We start from the raw sequence: 19,275 nt of genomic DNA on the forward strand, positions 1-19,275 counted from the left end.
CCATCAAGCTAGCTAGAATCAAACAATGCTTTCCGGTTTGAACTTTCAAAATAAAACGCGCCGCCGCAATGACGCAGCAAATGAGTGTGCCATTGTTCTTGGCCTTTTATGGTGCTAAAACAGTCTCATAAGTATTTGCAACTCGTAAAACACAATGCACAAATGAGTGCAGACTGATTCGTATCCGTAAATCTGTGTTCTATCCGTGCCTCTAATTTGTGACTTGAGAAACACAATGCACAAATGAATGCAGACTGATTTGTATCCGCAAATGCGTATCTGTGTCCGTGCGTCTAATTTGTAACTCGTATTTCATCATTTGTAAATGAACTTAGTATTTTTCAATGTAAATATATGTGTAAATCTCCTTCTATATGTGTGGGTACTTTTGATACTGTTTTTCCGCGCCGCTGTTGTCACAAAACAATTCGTGTGTTGAGTGACGATCCCAGCACTCTCCGGTAGATGGTGGTAATGACCGTGGTAAAGTTGGTTTTATATTGGACATTGGCTATTCGACACATTCGAAAAATCTATTATGCGGCTTGACCTTTTGACCTATTCATGTCAAACCACTTTTGGTGAACTCAGCTAACTCCCCTACACATTGCACAAAGCTTCTTTTCTCAAAAAACCCATCCTTTAATTTTATAGGATTTTTATTAGACAAAAATTGCACAAATTACGCACAAACAAATGTGTGTAGGTAACTATGAAAACGCCAACTTTGACATATCTCAACCAAAATAAATGTTACCAACACGAAACTTTAGATCCTAGTTTGCCATGATCCTCTGGGGGTCCCCCACACATTTTAAGAAGATCGGCCATTAAGGGGCGCTGTAGCCCACTTTCGGCCCTTCTACTCAGTCAATGTTAATGGGATATTTGCAACGGCAACGTACCGCAGACCTTGCAGCTCACACATGTCGATATTTACTGGTTGCTGGAGTGCAGAGATCTTGGAACCATCTTCTGCATGAGTCAAATTGGGTCTACAGAGATAAAATAAAATAATAAAAAAATATTTAAAAAAATCAAAGGATGGTTCTTTTGAAAAAAGAAGCTTTGTGCAATGTGTAGGGGAGTTAGCTGAGTTCACCAAAAGTGGTTTGACATGAATAGGTCAAAGGTCAAGCCGCATAATAGATTTTTCGAATGTGTCGAATATCCAATGTCCAATATAAAACCAACTTTACCACGGTGTGGTAATGCAACACTTATGGATGCCAACTGCTGTTAATCTACAGGAAGATGGTGAAGAAGCAAGGGGGTAAGCGTCTGTCAACCAAAGGGGTAAGCTTCTCCTCGGAACGCGTAGCTCCTATGGCGCCATTTTGATGCTAACAAGCCATCACCTCCCGTTAGCATCCCATTGACTGCCATTCATTTTGGCGCCACTTTGACAGCGAATAACTTTACATCTGAAGCGTTTAAAGACTTTATTTGTCCATTGTTTATTTCTAAAGAAACACGACAATGTATAAAAGGCTCCATTACCTTGTACCTCACGTTATGGCTCCGTAGCAGACGTTTTTATAAAAATAGGCTAACGATTGTGTCATAACCACCTGACTTACTGTCGCATAGTAGAGGAATTACCGTATAGTACAGGAGAAGCTCTCAGGCAGTTTCGTCTCACATTAGCTGTTTAAGTTTAATTACTAATGTTAACTATCATTTTAGTTAGCAATAATTAGCCTGTGTCCATGTTATCTCCTTACATATACCTACGCTCTCCGTCTCTGCAAGATTGGGAATGATTGAGATTTCTCTTGGCACAGCTACCAGAAGACTGACAACTTTCAGACACGTTGCTCACATCACATCTACGTCGTCTCTCTCAGTTGGAGGCTGCGCAGTAACGCTCGGCGCTCACCGGAAAAGTGCTTCTAATATCCTTCACTGGTCTCCGTCCAGAGACACGGGATCTGTTGGTCCAGTTTATGTACTGCCTATGTGAAGAAGCCTTGTCAAATTTTTCAGAGACCACTTTAGCACCTTTCATATTGGCAGCCTTTAATGCTTCAGGTCAGGCAATATTGATACTTTTTTAGTTAGGGGGTATATATATGGGCTAAGATAAGGGATAATAATAATACATATTTTTTGAATTGTTATTTGTTATTTGCACTTTTACCTACTTTGTAGGCTTACTGCAACTGCAGCACAATGTAGCCTATTACACAGACTAGAGAACAGCTCAGATCAACTTGGAATATACTTCCAATAATGCTGTGTAATTACTACTAATGAGTAATGAGTTAGTAATTGACAGAAAAATAATCAGACTAGTTTGGTTAAAGATTGAGCTAATTAAGTAGTCTACTTTATGTAATAAAAATGCACTTGGTTCAACTTCTCACATGCTTGTTTATCTATTCCATTGTTTTTATGTTTTAGAGAAGCAACAAGGTATTTGAAGACATCATTTTAGGCTCTATTGAAATCTCATTGGTATTTTCATCATTAGTTTCAGTCCTAAGTTTTATTGTGAAGGTAAAAGCATTCGTTTCCGGTTTTTCGCTCTGTCACTCTGCGGTTTGACGCAGTGAGTGCACGTTCTCTGTTCTTCGAACGTGCAGTGATGGAAGCGGAGGGGGCGGGGCATGGCAATGACGGTTGCCATGATGTCAACACACAGAGAACGTTAACCCCATTGACCCGATCACTCCCAGTCAGTCCAGTCTGGTCACCACCAGTACCACACACTAAAAAATGCTGGGTTGAATATTAGCCAACTTGAGTTGTTTCTGCAGCCCAAGTTGGATTAAATATGGGCTATATAATTATTATAATACATTCATGCTCAACACTAGGTCACTTTGACTCAGACTCAGCCAAGTTGGGGTGATTCTACAGCCTAACTTCTTGAGTCAAGTAGCCTAAACCTTATATACGCGCCCATATAAAGAGGTTCAGTCCTCTCTCTCCCCTTTCATGTATAAGCTGTCCTGTCAAAAATTAAAGGCCTAAAAGGGCCACAAAAAATCTTCTAAAAAAGATTAACCTTGTGCTGGGTTGACCCAGCACAAGGTTAATTAATTTTGACCCAATTTGCTAGCTGGGTCAAACCAACCTATTGCTGGGTTATGTGACCCCGTTCGATGTTACTTTGACCCAGCAAGTTGGGTAGAATCCACCCAACTTTAGGGCTTAATTACCCAACTTATTGGTAGTAGGCTAATACTTCTTTGCTGGGTTAAGATAACCCGTAGTTTAAGTTATGTAGTGTTTCTCCACACATTACTGCCGACTAAGTTCCAGTGTCTTACATATTTTGACTTGTTCCTACCTTCTAGGCCACTGACTCCCATTCTAAGACTTGTAAATTTGTGCATTTTTTAGTGTGCACCCAGACTTCTGATCAGACAAGACGTCACCTTGGACTTTTGTGAAACTGTGATGTACATGTTATAGACCAAAGGACGAATCAATCAATCTAGAAAATAACCTGCAGATTAAGTTATAATAAAAATATAATTAGTTGCGCTTAAATCTTATCTTAAGCCTTGATGTTGGCCTATTACTTTATAAAATCCAGAAACTGCCGTCACACACACATGTAAATGGTTCCTCAGCTCTATCTTGCTCTTGCAATTTACCTGTGCCAAAGGGGAGAGACTCACTTGCATCACACCTGCAACAGTTAGGTGTGCAGTTATATAAGGCTCCTGATCCTCTGTTATCTCAGTGTTGTGACGGAGAGGAATCACGGCTGGATGATCAGCAGGGCAAAGGTAACCAGTCAAGTCTCAGGTTCAGTGAGTTGTGCAATTGATTTGTTGTATCATCATTACTGTAACTTTGTAGAGAATATAAGAATCTGCACAACTAAAACAAAATATCATCTTTAAGGCAGGCTGTATTAGCTGATCTTATCTGAATAATAATAAATGTATATATAACTTTTTTTTAAAAACAGATTTTACAAACTTTGACAGAGAAAGCAAAGGCAAAGGCAGGATATCCAGAAATCAATATAACAGAGAACTAAACGGTGGAGCCAAACATTAGCAAGACAACATCTGGGTAAAGAAAAAAGATGCAAAACATAGGTGAGAAGACAAAATAAAACAGAACACATGATAGAAATGCAAATAAAAAAGGGTAAAAGTAATCAAATAAAATAAAAAAAGAGCAATAAAAGAGATATATCACATAAAACCAAGTCTCTAAAAATGGGTTTTAAGAAAATAAATTTAATGCTTTAAAAGTGATCAGTAAAATCTTAAAATCAATTCCATCAAACAGGGAACCAATGGAGAGAAGCCAGGATTGGGCTGCTACATTCTGATCTAGTTGGAGGTGTTTTTTGGTTGATGCTAAAAAGGAGGGAGTTAGAGTAGTCAAGTCTGGAGAAAATAAGTGCATGAATGACTTTATCCAGATCAGTGTGAAAGCATTGGTTTGGGTGGTTAAATCGGTAAGAATGGGTCATATTTTAAACATGATCATTTGTTTTAAAGTGCTCATATTATGCTTATTTTAACGTAAATAATTGAGGTTGTACCAGAATAGGTTTATGTGGTTTAATTATCCAAAAACACCATATTTTTATATGGCTATTACAAGAATAAAGTCACTATATTTCAGAAAATAATCCACCTGCACCATAGCCTGCTGTGCATTACGTGATTGCTCTGCTGATACGGTAGATCTCAGACCTCCTGACAGACTCAGAGCCCCGTTTGAGACTCTGGTCTCTGAAGGAGACAAAGTTTAGGGAAGTGGATGTACGCTGCTCTACATCGGAGGTGGGAAACCGAAACTACGACAGAAATACACGGAGCACAAACGTGACACGTCTGCCGCAGCATGTCGACAGCAGAGCGCGTCCTTTATAAACCTGAAGCTGTACAAACTACGGACGGAAGGCGCGCTGCTCATCTCTATTTTTACAGCGAGAGTGGACACTAAGCGGTCTGCTTCAGAGCTCCGTGTGTTTGGGAAAAGTGCTTTATTTGTGATTTAAATAATGGTGCTGATGATTTTTAGAGACCCCCACAGGTGTATGATTTTACTGCTTTCATGGGAGCTCATCCTCTCTCTATGGGAACTCAGCTCCCACTGGCTCCCATGTAATTTGAACCCTGGGTACAGTAGCCTACTTCTGTCCAATTTTCTAGCACTGCTGAGTTAAAAATCTTCTGAGGTTAAAACAAAGAATGAACATTTTAGGGCCATCTGCTGGACGAAGCATGAAGGAGATCCTCAGCCTGATAATGAGCTGCTATGACAAAGAGCAGGAACACGCTGTTCCCAAACAAGTCATTTATTTCTAATGAACACAGCAGCCGTCAGATCGATTAACAAGAAGACTTAACTGCACTTCAGTGTAGAAGTGGAGCAGCTGGTGAGGAGCCCAAGACTTATTGTGAGTCTGTAGTAAAAACAGCTGGAACACAGACGTGTCTTTCAGCAGCTGCCACTCTGGACTCCTCCCCCCCCACACACACTGCCCGGCTGCTGCACTTTGATCCACTTCCATCACACAGCCTCCCTCTCTGCCTGCAGGCGGCAGCCGAGAGCAGGGTGATGCTGCTCCGGGGTCCAATGCAGCAGGGATCCCCAAACACTCGGCCCAGGGGGGGGCAGGGGTGGCATCTGCCTCACCCCCCATCCCCCTCCCGAAATATGATTGCTCCCCCAATCTATTAGGCTAGAGTGCTGTCAATCTGACAAATTGGATTTCCGTTGGATCAGAGTACTGTCACTTTGCTGCCTGTTGTGCCAATCACTGCCTTTCCATTTGGTAAATGGATATATACTTTTAACACACGTTGTATGGCAACTGTGTACTTAAAATGTTGAGGCCAGTTTAGAAGTAGAAACATATTGAACTCGTATTAGAGCAGTTGCTGCTGTAGGATATAAATTGTGAATTGCACTTTGTTTCTGTTCTGTTTTCTATTATCTGAAAACTGTGTGCAGCAAGATTTTCTTTGTTGAAGTTTGAGGTAAGTTTATTGTAAGTGTATTGCACTTCATTTTTAATACGGTTCTGTGAAAAAAAAATCTTGCCAGCCCTTGTCACATGACCAATTCATGTTTCCATTATAACTATCCAAATTTGTGCCTTAAGCGCCCATAGAAAATGTATATTGTATTTATTATACACAATTTATTGAAAATAAAAATAAGAAAAAATTAATAATGAATGTGATGTGTTTTATTTAACAAAATTACATTGTGTTGTTCTATCCTATCCAATAGTTCCTATATTTCTAAGCAGATTTTCTATGCTGTATTCTGATTAAATCCCCCCGGGCCCCCCCTGACTGATTTTTGTCCAAGTCTGAACCGCTCCATGACAGGTGCTATATACATACTGTGAAAGTATCAAAAACGCTGAATCCACAGAGAAATGCACACAGCCTGCATTCAGCAACTGTGTCTTTAAACGAGCCGTCAGGACTTCTGTACGGTTGTGATGTCACAACTGTACGATATTTTGGTACAATGTGCTGCTACAGTGCCGTGTCATTCCCCGGCTGCAATGATGCTGCAGAGACTCACAGAGCGCAGATGGGAAAGACCCGGAAAACGCTGACCAATCAGAGCAGACTTTTTCGGAAGGGGGTTTTATGGCCCTGACACACCAACCCGATAATCGTCCGTCTGACAGTCTGACGAGGTCAGTGACTCGAGTCTGTTCGGTGTGTTCCGTGCCGTCGTCCGTCGGAGGAGCCATCGGCCTTCATTTTGGCCGACCTGACATGCTCAGTCGGAGACAGGGCAGTCGGACTGGTGGAGTGCTAACCCAGAAATAACGAGCGGGATGAGTGACTAAGCCTCTCAAAATCTGACGAAAATCCTTTAAACTGACTTTGTCGATCTGAAATGAAGACAGATTCAGCAACTGCACGGCCTATTTCTCGCTTAAAATGTGTTCAGAAACACGTTTCAGTGAACTATTTTCGTAAAATACGAGATTGTATTTCGAACAAGCCGCCATTACTATCGGCTGGATCGTATCTCTAAATCACATGTGTCAAACTCAAGGCCCGCGGGCCAAACCCGGCCCCTCGCAGGTTTTCCAGTGTGACCCTTAGGGAAAATGAGTTTGACACCTTTGCTCTAAATGATCAGTTTTCCAGTCAGTGCATCAGTAGGACTCCTCCAAAAATGATTATAACAGGAATTATAACGAACACAACTGCTGACTGCCGGCATAATAATTATTGTCTAGTAAAACAGAATGTCAAAAAGTCTGTCTTAACTCATTTTTACCTACATAATGTGTATAGTTATTTCATTTTGTCTATGTAGGGCAGCTTATTCCCTCAAAGTACTTCCTGTCTATTAACATTCAGGTCACAGTGATATGAAGATGAGCTCATCATCCCACAAACAGACAGGCTATTACACTCCACAGGACAACGTAATGGCCGAGGTGTCTCAGCATTACTTTAATCTCAGAGGGAATGTTTTTATGTTTTTATCTATATGAAATCATCAGTTTCATTATTACCAGTAAACAGCTGGTTGATGGTGTGCATGCAGAATCATTTCTATCACCTTCAAACTAAATCTCTGACGCATGTAGACCTTGTACTTTAAATATGTACAGCAGCGGAGCCAGATATTGGAAACATTCAGAACTCAGCCCAAACCTAGGGGTGTCCGGGGGCATGCTCCATCTACGGCAGCAATATGCATTATTTTTCAAGCAATTTGATAATAGAATCCCTAAAAATCTGCACATCATTTGGGGGAAAACATGATAGTTGTCAAGGAAAAGAATCATCCTGTAGAGCCAACATCCTGTTTTATATCTAACTGTTCTCCAAACGTCTTCCTCATTTTGAAACCAGAACATAACAAATGTTGAGGATGACTCATTTTCACTCCTGCCATAAAGGGGGAAAACTGTCGGATGTTTCTATTTTTTAAGTTACACAACATTGGTAGGGTATAGGCATTTTGCATAAACAGCATTACAAATCTTTAAAGGTCCAGTGTGTAACGTTGTTCATTATCTAAATCTGTGTTGCCCGTTCACAAACTTGTCCTTTTCATGAATATTTACCACCACCAGAGACTGAGGGAAAATAATTTCTTTTTTTTCTTCTTTTTTTTGTAATTTTAAAGATTCGGGGCTTTTGGGAAAACATTCGGTGCTGGAGCTCCAGAAGCAGCATTTTTTTTATGACATTTAAAAAAATGTAAATGTTTTAAGAAGTTTACCAAAGCCCAGTTCAGACCAAAGAGTCACGACAAGACGAGTTGAAACTTGTAACTTCTTGCATCGAGCTGGTCTGGTTCTGAAACCTGCCAGTTCACACCAATGAGACGAGATAGTTCTAACTTCCGACTTTTAGGCTTTTTTTGGAGCTGGATATAGCATATAATGCATATAATGCCCCCCCCCCCAATGTTGAAACAAAACCTTTGCCGATACCAGTAATAAAGTGGTCTGGGCATGCCCAGCCCGGTGGGTTGGGGAGGGGAGGCTGGAGAGGAGAGGAGAGGAGAGGAGAGGAGAGGAGAGGAGAGGAGACGAAGAGAGGGAGAGTGGAAGAGTTGAGATGTCTGAGCAGCTGAGGCGGACAGTGAAGACACCGACGAAGATCTGTCCATTTCATCGCGTCTGTTTCCACCTGACGTGAAACAGACTCCCTCCCTCCTCCTCCTCCTCCTCCTCTTCCTCCTTTTCCCTCCACACTCACACACGGATCAGGAAGCGGATATATATGTGGACCGCAGTGTCTCATTTGCACTTGCAGCATCTCATCATCATCTCATCAAAAACGCTGCTGCTGCTCCAGAGATATAACATCCTGTGTTCTGGTGAGTAGACACCTTTCTGTACCCAGTCGCGTTCGTGTTAGTGAACGAATGACGTTTTTCTTTTAGCAGCTCGTTGCGTTTTTTTGTTTTTTTTACGTGCAGTATTTAAGTGCACAACTTGAGCCACGTACTGTAGAGAGAGAGAGAGAAAGACAGAGAGAGAGAGTGCACTGCATCACTGACACATCCAGCAGGACCTGTAGGAGGCAGAGCCCCCGGAGACACCTCACAAACACGGCTGCCATTGACGCATCTGTGCGTGCCGTGCACAGCCCCGCATAGCCTCAGCTAAGTTTCACCCTTGGCAGGAAAAGTTGGCACTGTGAGTGTTTTTAATCTAAGGTGATTGTGTACGTGAGAAGGTTTTAGATAAGTTTGTGTGCACCTGAACACACACACACACACACACACACACACACACACACACACACACACACACACACACACACACACACAAAGGACACACAGGTGAGTGCAGAGCTGCTTTGTTTTTAATCATATCTTCTAAAAGGTGATTTTGGGGTATCCGTTGGCCTACGTCCATGTTTGCCTAAAATAATGATTATTCATTTTTGAATTAATGCAAACAATAGGGCTATCTTACTGCAGATGTTTTATGCATTACATAATTTGGTTTATCAGTCAAAACAAACCAACTTTTTAATCCATTCAAAGACTTTTCTTGCTTTTTCATGAATGAAATCTAAACCAGAAACGATCAATTAGTCGATTGGACAGTATATTAATCTGCAACCATTTTGATATTCTATCAATGTTTTTTTTTTTTTTTTTTTTTAAACCAAAATGTACTGGTTCCAGCACAAACTGTTGATCCATTCATAGACCTTTCTAGATTTGACATAAATTAAATCTAAAGCTGAAACGATTAGTCGATTAGTCGATCGGTAGAAAAATGAAGCTGCAACATTTTTTTTTTTTTAACAATAATTGACTGGTTCCAGCTACTCAAATTTGAATATACTGTATTCTGGTTATCTTCTTTGATAGTACAGTTGGTCAAATGTAAAGGCCATTTTCCGAATTTGCTGACATTTCACAAACCAAACAATCAATTGAGAAAATAGTCAGAAAATGAATGAATAATGAAAATAATTGGTAGATGCAGCCCTAATGAAACCCAATTCTTTGGCTGTATGTGAATGCATGCTCCTGATGATGATAAATGACACTGCAGGAAAAGTGTCTTCTCTGCAGCTCAGAGAGGACAGAGCTGCATGTCCGGTTAAAGACTCTGTCAAATGGCCCCCCCCACCCCCCACCCCCAGTAAGTGAACCAGAGAGCAGATCCATTCCCCCGCCGGCCGCCAAGGGCAGCTGGAAGCATTTTGTCTTCATTTGTTTCAGTTTATGAATTCCCCCATCTGGGGCTCAGTCTAGACTTTCAGTGAACGCACGGTGGGGGTAGAAAAAAGACTCTATTCTTCTCACCTTTCCTTGAGAGAAGTAACAAAACACACACAGAAACACACATCGACTCCATCACGTCTGCAGGGCTGTTTGTCAGAGCATCTCTCTCTGTGGAACCAGCTGCACACTCGATCTGCATGTGTTTGTTACATTGCAGATATAAAACGTCATGTTGCTTTAGTTCTTTAATTGCTGTTGACAATCAGGATCAATTTCAGCATCTCGTGTAATTTATAACTTTATTGCTAAATGAGTTCACGAGAGTGAAAAAGTTGAAGGACAAGGTCAAAGACCAAAGCTACATCTACACTACTACTTTTTGGTTTAAAAAAAAAAATATTTTTTGCTACGTTTACGCCTCACGTCCACACTATTCCGGCCTTTCCGAACTCTTAAAACGGAGACATTTGGAAACACTGCTGCTTGCTGAAAACGCTGTGGTATTTGAACTATAACCAAGTAGATTTGTTGCCTAAACAGCTTCTGGACCGTAGGATAAAGCACGAAAAATTGTGCATAACCTTTTGTAAGATATCCTACGTTGTCCTTGAAGATGTACATCTTTAAAAATTGGTCACAAATATAGTTTAATATTTAAAGGCTATGTATTAAAAAGACTCCACAATTTCCTTAAACACCTGGGACCTGTAGTTTTATCAAACGTTACTTAAATAGGAGGAAATATTGTGTTTGTTGGGGACTACTTTCAGCTGCTGATGAAGGATGTGTATTATCCTGACAGTCAGAATAACTTCAATTTTATTTTCAGTAGCAAGTGACGTACTCCAGACATGTTGAGTACACGTACGAACAAATCTTTTAACACCAATGGTTTTTTTTTAAGATCATTTCTTTTGGGCTTTTCCGCCTTTATTTGACAGGACAGCTAGGTGAGAAAGGGGGGAGAGAGAGAGAGGGAAGACATGCAGGAAATCATCACAGGTCAGATTCGAACCCTGGACCTCTGCGTCAAGGCATAAACCTCCAAGTATATGTGCTCCTGCTCTACCCACTGAGCCAACCCAGCCACGACATCAATGTTTTTAATGATTGCGTACCCCTCGTTTTCCATGCAGTCATTGAACAATGTGATAAATCTACTGGCACCTTATTAACCTCATAAACAGAGCTTGTGTTGGCCTTGTTTTGTAGCTTGGAACGTAACAGCCTGAATCAGCAAACAAGCGTCAATGAGCACAACAACATCAGACAAATTAAGAAATAAGAGGTGTGGGGCGGAGATTAACGTCTCCCTGCAGAGCTAAACCAAGCTCAATGGCACAGAGGAAGAAGGTACATCAGGATCAACTCATTGTTGGTTTTATTATTAAATGAAGTGACAATAATAGAGCTGCAAAGATGAATCTATTAGTTGTCAACTATTAAAGGTGCACCATGAGTTCCTGCGTGGTTTCAGTGCGATTACATTGTTGTCTCAAATCGTAGGCATCTCTTTTTGATCCACTAGCTGCCTGCCCCCTGAACACACCGTGAAAAAGCCCGGTGTCGGGAGACAACACAGGGGTCGTAAACGTCAAACGAACACTAGGGGCACAGGCTGTGCACCAAAATACAACAAACCACGTTCCAGCCAATCACCGACAAGATGGTTGGGTGAGGGGGTGGGGGTCAGTGACAGTTAAAGCAGCTACACACCGGGCCGATAATCGGCCGTTGGACAGTCTGGCGAGGTCAGTGACTCGAGTCTGTTCGGTGTGTTCCGTGCCGTCGTCCGTTGGAGGAGCCGTCGGCCTTCATTTTGGCCGACCTGACATGCTCAGTCGGAGACAGGGCAGTCGGGACTCACCTGGAAATAACGAGCGGGATGAGCGTGACTAAGCCTCTCAAAATCTGACGAAAATCTTTTAAACTAACCTTTGTCGATCTGAAATGAAGACAGATTCAGCAACTGCACGGCCTGTTTCTCTCTTAAAATGTTTTCAGAAACAAGTTTCGGTGAACTATGTTAGTACAATATGAGATCGTATTCTGAATGAGTCGCCAGTAATGGCCGTTCGAAAAATCCAAAATCCGGAAGCAGCGGCCAGATCCATGTGACGCGTTCCTCCAATCAGCTGCCGGTTTTCATTTTTTGGGCGACAATACAGATTAGCGCCGCCTGCTGTTATGGAGACGTATTACGTCTCGTCTCTTTGGTGTGTTCCGAGGCATTTTTTTGACCAACTCAGGGAGACTGATCAGTCCAACTGGCTTTTCTGCCAACGGTCGGCCGTCTGGTTGGTCTGTAACGGCCTTTAGTCAGTTAGTCATGACAGTTACGGAAACATGGGGGGAGGGGCGAGCTTGCTCTGTGTTGTTTGGTATTTACTTGGAACGTCAACAGAAGTGACGTCATGCAGGAACTCATAGTGCACCTTTAAATTAAATGCCAACTATTTTGATAATTGATTAATCGGTTTGTCATTTGTTATGAAAAAAAAAATCAAATTTCAAAGTCAAATATCTCTGATTGCAGCTTCTTAAAAGTGAATATTTTCTAGTTTCTTCTCTCCTCTGTGACAGTAAACTGAATATCTTTGAGTTGTGGACAAAACGAGACATTTGAGGACGTCATCTTAATTCATTAATAAAACAAATAATCAACAGATTAATAATGAAAACAATAGTTGCAGCCCTAGACAAAAAAAAGACAGCAGCTAAAAACACAGAAAGTCTGTTTTAAAATGTTTTAATGCCTGCTTATCCTTCAGTTAGAGGATACAAGGTTGTGTTGTAGGAAGAAGGACACACACACATGCCTGTGTGAGAGCTGTGATAACAAAGTGGTTAGCGCTAACAATGTTTGGGCTCCCATCCGTTCTTATTGGAAGATTTAGATAGTCAGCCCCTCTGTTCTCCTGTTGTTAGTGGTGCTGAGAAAACGGAGTTAGTGAGCAAAGCGGTCTTGGATTACCGTTTTTGTCTCCTTCCCACGTCTGTTTTTACTTCTTCCTACACTCGCTCACTCTTTGCTCCCTCTCACTACCGCCTCTGTCTTTTTGTCATCATTTGCTCACAGCTTTTTGGTTGCCTTTTTGTTTCAAAGAACTAGCAGATTTCGCCAGCACAACAGTAAAGTCAGTGTAAGTGGAATGAAGAGCTATACGCTGTGTTTTCTGCTCGTAATATCCAGCGCTGAAAGCCAAGAATATACGTTTTCAGAGGTGTGATAGTGGGAGTGTTTAAGAGGTGAGAGCGCTGGCAATGAAAAGGGGCCTTTTAGCATTTGGATGGGAGCGAGCGTGTGTGATGATGGCGAACATTAGCATTTTACAATCCTGCTGTGTGTTCGTGTAATGAGTGGTCGTCTGCTGCTAGCTACTCCAATCTGCGAGGCCTTTTCTGTGTGTTGGCTGCGGTGCAGATGGAGCGCTTTGCAGTGGCTTAAATCCTGTGTGATTAATAAAACGCAAATCTGTTGTAGAGGCACTTTCTCCTCGTTAACATGCTGACATTTCTTTTTAAACTGTGTGTTCTATTTATTATAGGTTTTAGGTGTTATTTATTTAGAGGGTCTATTTTAGCTGAAACACTGCAAATGTAATTTATTGTGTACACTGCTGGGCCTGGGTTACACATTTTGTTCCTTTATGTTTTAACATGCTTGAATGACGATATTTTAATCTGAATCTGAAGCTGAAACGCCTTCTCGTTGTGTCGTGCTGCACACTCAGGAACATAACACATTGCAATACTGTATGAGTATGGGGGATATACAGGCTTCAATCTTGGCTGTTTGGTAACATTTGGATGCCAGTAATTGATTTTCCTGATGCTTGATAGCCCACAATGTCTCGCTGTGTGTCCAGCAGCAAGTGATATCACAGTTTATCTAGTTCCAAGGGGTTCAATCAAGAAGTAGAGTTACATAAATCACAAGCTCTGTTATGCACCGCTAAATATTTGGACGGTTTTTACACGGGTAAAAATCCTCTGCTTTAAAGGAAAAATTCTAGTATTTTTTTTTTTAGGTTTTAAGTGTCCAGTATGCCTCTTCAGAACTGCTTGTTGGATAGTAAAATAACTTTGGAAACCGCCTCCCTCCACACCTTTCTGACGTCGGATTAAGATAAAACTTTATTTATCCCGAGGTAAATTGCTGCAGTTTGCTCTTTTACACCCTTATCCTGTGTATCTAATTACAGGTACTTTCTACATTAGATGGACAATACAGTGTGATGAATCCGAGATCTAATTAAACATCTCCTGTGTGAATAGTTGGAGCAGGTATTTGCTGCAGTTGCAAAACAAAGTGAGACGAGAGGGAATATAAAGAATGAAGATATAAAATGTTGGAGGGGGCTGAGTCCGGCCATTTCTGTAACTTTATGAAACCGTTAATCCGACATTCACACTTCAGGCTGTGATTGGTCGGCTGTACAGAGGTGAGAAAGGATTTCTTTTTCTAAAGCCGTTTTCTCCCAGATGAAATCCGAACAATGGCCGACAAATCAGGTGCAGGCATTGTCTCAAGTTTCCCTTTCACACGTGTAGCACACCACAGGGGATCGTCTGTCTGAGTTTGTGTCAGACCCGTTCTCACTTACAGGAAATCCTCCGTTTGGTTTAGACTAGGGGTGGCTCCTGGGTAGAGCGTGCAGTACGCAGGACATGACGTGGATCACGTAGTTTGTGGTCATAAACAAACCGAGTCTCTTGCCGTTCCTTGAATTTGTCTGACGACTCCAGCTTCCTAACCTGATGCGCCAGATGGTTTGTTACACAGAACCATCCGAGGAGCTGTCATTGATAAAAACGGGCAGCCACTTTCAAAAAAATACCTGGCAGGTGATTGGATGAACCATCTGTCTATCATGTCCGCCACTGTTGTTTTGAACAAACAGTCGTACTGTAGCAACTAGAAACTCCTCATCAGTAGCTCGGAAACAAACGCATAACTTGAAGCCTGGAGCACGTTCAATCTCAAAACTGTGTGCGCCGTTTTGCTACGGTTTCTGGATTTCCTCAGAATGATGTGAAATGGTATGCAACGGCTTTGAGGTATGTTTTCTCTCGTTTGGTGGGTGTGTCAGAGATGTAATCCAATAAGCAGCGACGTATATGTAAACTCATGGTAATGAAAAAGGCAGTGTGCTTGGGGGCTTGGGGCTGGACGTGCCCCTGACAAGATGGATTTTCATGTGATCCTGAATGTCTGTCCATGTACGTAATTGTTTAATATCTACTTTTACGTGGCAGCCTTTTGCCTGAGACTGGAATGACATGCAGCAAAGGGCCGCAGGTCGGAGTTGAACCCTGGTCCGCTGCGTCAAGGAGTGACCTTCTTGACCGAAAGTTAAGGAAAATCGGTTGATTTTCTGTCGCTCACCTAATCGTTTTACCACTAATCAAAATGTAGGCTTCTGTGGGGAGTGAAGAAGAGATTGAAAGAAAGAGGAGCTCCAATCCTAATCCTCCACTTGTCACATCCAAGGAGTTTATTTTTAAAACAACCTCCCCATCGATCAATGAGTGCCATTGTTCGTCTCAGCAAGACTCTCAAGTTCACTCACAAAGCTCGCCGTTGACCGATGGATGCAATCAACGTAATCATTTAATTTGATTGTCCTTAACGTTGTTTGTCTGAAATAGAGCAGCGGTCAAGATTTTGTTTGACATTCCTAGCGGCTCCTGAAAGCGGCTCCCCGCTTTTAAAGACTCAGCCTCAGGAGTGCTGACGCTGCTGTTCGGTGTAAAAGCTGACTTGGTGGTGTTTGGTGCAGTCTGCAGAGATGGGATGATCACTGCATGTCATCTTCACCTGTAATCTCATACACTCACAGAGGGAAACTGTTGACTTTAGTGCTTTGTTGTGCCAGACTTTGAGGAACAGATTTTGATCGATGAATCCCACGTCAGAGGCATGTTATGGTCAAACATCTCCAAACTTTTCAAGGTATTACTATAAGTACTGTAAATATAAGCTGCTTGAGCTGTGAGGTTGCCTGATTCATTTCTTCTTAGAGGAGCCGACTAGCTGTTATTGTTACTCAGAGTCAGACATGATCCTCTACTCAGGAGGATGCTGTATGTTGAGCGCCAGACTTTGCTGACGTTTCTGCTGTGGCTTTATTTAGATGAACGAGCTGCCTGCTCCAAGGGCTGAGTTGAGGTCAAAGGATACAAATGCTACAATGCTTAGATTTGTTGACAATAAGAAAGCTATCAAATACCACCAAACTTTTCTTTTAATGTGTGTTTATTTTCCTTAATGTGGGACAGTCTGTATGTTTGTCTATGTCTCTATCTTAGCCTGTATCTGTTTATGTCTGAGTGTGTTTGACCTTTTACCTCCAACAATCTGTCTGCAGTGTATTTCTTCGTCTCCTTCTCCTTTACCTCTGACATCCCCTTAAACTGCAGCTTAAACTGTGTATTGTGCTGTCATTTCATTGGACCATGAGTCCGTAATAAAGTCTTACATAATACAGGTGCGTTTCTTTACTGAGTGCAGCTTTAACTATAACTTGTGCTTGGATTGGGTCATAAACAACAACATTGTGTAAAACCTTCAATGAATCAGGGATTAGAGGTAGTTTTATGTTTATGAAACAAGTCCTATAGCTAGTGTGGATGTTGAGTCAACATGTACGTTCATATGAAGATAAAATAAGAGTGGAAAAGTGGTTTTCTTTTTGCTTCCTTGCTTCTCTTTAATATTTCAGTGGAGTGAGAGCGAGCCGCTCCTTTCTCTCTGATGTTTTCAGACTCTATAACTCATATAATAATATGATACATCATATCTCACAAATGTCACTCTTTTTTTCTTTTTGTCCCTCTTAAAAAACTTTGTTACTGAATATTTCAATGAAAATTATTTACTTCCGCAGCATTCAGAGGAAGTATGATGTCACTCTTTATGCTCTATTGAATTATTTAAAAACTGGCACAAAATATAACATAAAGCAAAAAAACACTGACATTATGTGCCAAATATAGATGTTACATAACATGGTCGAAGGTTTGTGGACAGCTGAACATTGCTAAACCATGAACTACAGCCCCAGAACAAAAGTACAAAAAGTACTGTTACTATAGGTTTGGATTTTTCTTTTAAAGGCAAAGTCTTTAGTTATGAAGTTTAGTTTTAAGTTGTTTTTTGGGAACTTTATTGTCCAGAAAATGAGAAATTGTCTTTGGCTTCACCACAATAAAAACACCACAAGACCATTAATGAAAGACATCAGAATGGCATCTTCAAACAACATGAGATTTGAAACAGTTAAAAACAGTTATAAAGTCAACATTTGAGAATAAAATTCAGAATGACCAATAATGCTCAGCAATCTCAGGAGGCAGGAGAGAAAATGAAAAGTTTACTATAATAATAAAATAAATAATACCTTTGTTGTCATATTTTATCTTTATCTATCTGCTCGTGCCTAGGGATGGGGATCGTTCATTTTTAGTTATATTGATACCATTTTCGAGACTGCGTAACGATCTGAGTCTCTATCGATACCATTATCGATACTCCTTTTCTATTATTTGGTGGAAAGACGAGACGCCAAATTCGTAATCTTAGCAGAGGTATTATTGCTTTTATTGCAAAAACTGTGAGTCTGTAACTGTTTGATTTCTTCTGTCGCTGATTAAGTGGTCCACAGAGCGGTGCTCTTGGTAACCGGTCCGACAGTGTTTTGAATGATTTGCGCAGGGGAGGCTAGTCTTCATGGTCTTCACGCACACACTGATCTCGTAAATCATTTGTCCTGTTCGCGCACGTATCTATTTTTAGACATAACGTTATATGATCCACTAGTCTTGATATCAGTATCAATAAGCTCGGACCTTATTGATTTTCGGGGTTTTGAGAAATTTGGAACCGGGTCCTTAATAGAACTGGGTCTCGAGAGCCATCCCTGCTTTGTGCCACCCTGTCTCTGAAAAAATTAGATTCCCATACAACGTAACTACATTGTATTTTCCAGCGACCGGTGCACGTTGTAAAACGGCTGATGTTTTAAAGCTTTAGTGCCTACATTTTTGATATTAATAAACATCCGTTACATTCAAGCCGTTGCCAAATGAGTTGCAAAAAAGCTAATTGAGACTATCAGCTCCTCACAACTCTCTCTGGATTTCTCAGTATGGTTATGTTCAGAAGATTGTGGCGTCCGGTGACTTTCCTGCGCAGAAGCTTGAGGGAAGATAATGACCTCTTCTGAAGAGTCCATCATGTTTTTTTAATCCTCCGTGTGCTCTTTGGCTACTAGCAACTGCGTTGAGGAGGACGGGTGGGGGCACGTGCGCGATCGCGGAAGGCTTGTATCATGTAGACGCGCCAACAGTTTTGTTGTCATTACTTAGAATTCCTCATGGGAGCGACAAAAACTACGCACTATAGCTTTATACATGGTTATTGTTGTGAATTAAAGCCAGAACTACTTGGTTAGGTTTAGAAAAAGACGAGGTTTGGGTTCAAATAAGTATTTTTGATACGAAATTGAAGTTATATATAAATTCAAGTCAATTTTTATTCAAGTCAGTGTCTACTTTTGGTTTCACACAGGACACAAACCACGGCCCATCACGACCTTCTCCCTACGCAGACTTCTCGGAGACTTTGACTCGAAACCTATTCGTGATATGCCAAAGACAAACGTAATCCGGGACAAAATACGTTTCCCTCGAAACATAAATGAAATACAATTTAGTTGTACAGTAAAGGCAGGTAATTTTTAGGAAGCCTTCACCGACCCAAAGCTGGAACAAAGCCTTTAAAATATCCGGCTGGCTAACACATTAACAGAAATGTTAATTAATGTGTGTTGTCATTTATAAATAACAAAAAACATGCAAAAATTCACATATAAAATTCCTGTAAACCACGTGTTTGTATGTAAATATATCATCTGAAATGTTGTTCTTCATGTGATGAATTCACATGTTTTGTAAAAGTTCTTAATTCTTTAGCATATTTAGTTTTTATCTTATTTACCCCTGAAGTGTTTGGAAGGAGGGGTTCACATGCTTGAGATGATGCCGCCCTGCAGATCAGTCCACATGTATCCCACTTGGAGAGGGGTCCTGTTTGTGCCTTAAAACATTTAA

This window comes from Sander vitreus, chromosome 21, assembly GCF_031162955.1.
Source record: "Sander vitreus isolate 19-12246 chromosome 21, sanVit1, whole genome shotgun sequence".
Taxonomy (NCBI): domain Eukaryota; kingdom Metazoa; phylum Chordata; class Actinopteri; order Perciformes; family Percidae; genus Sander; species Sander vitreus.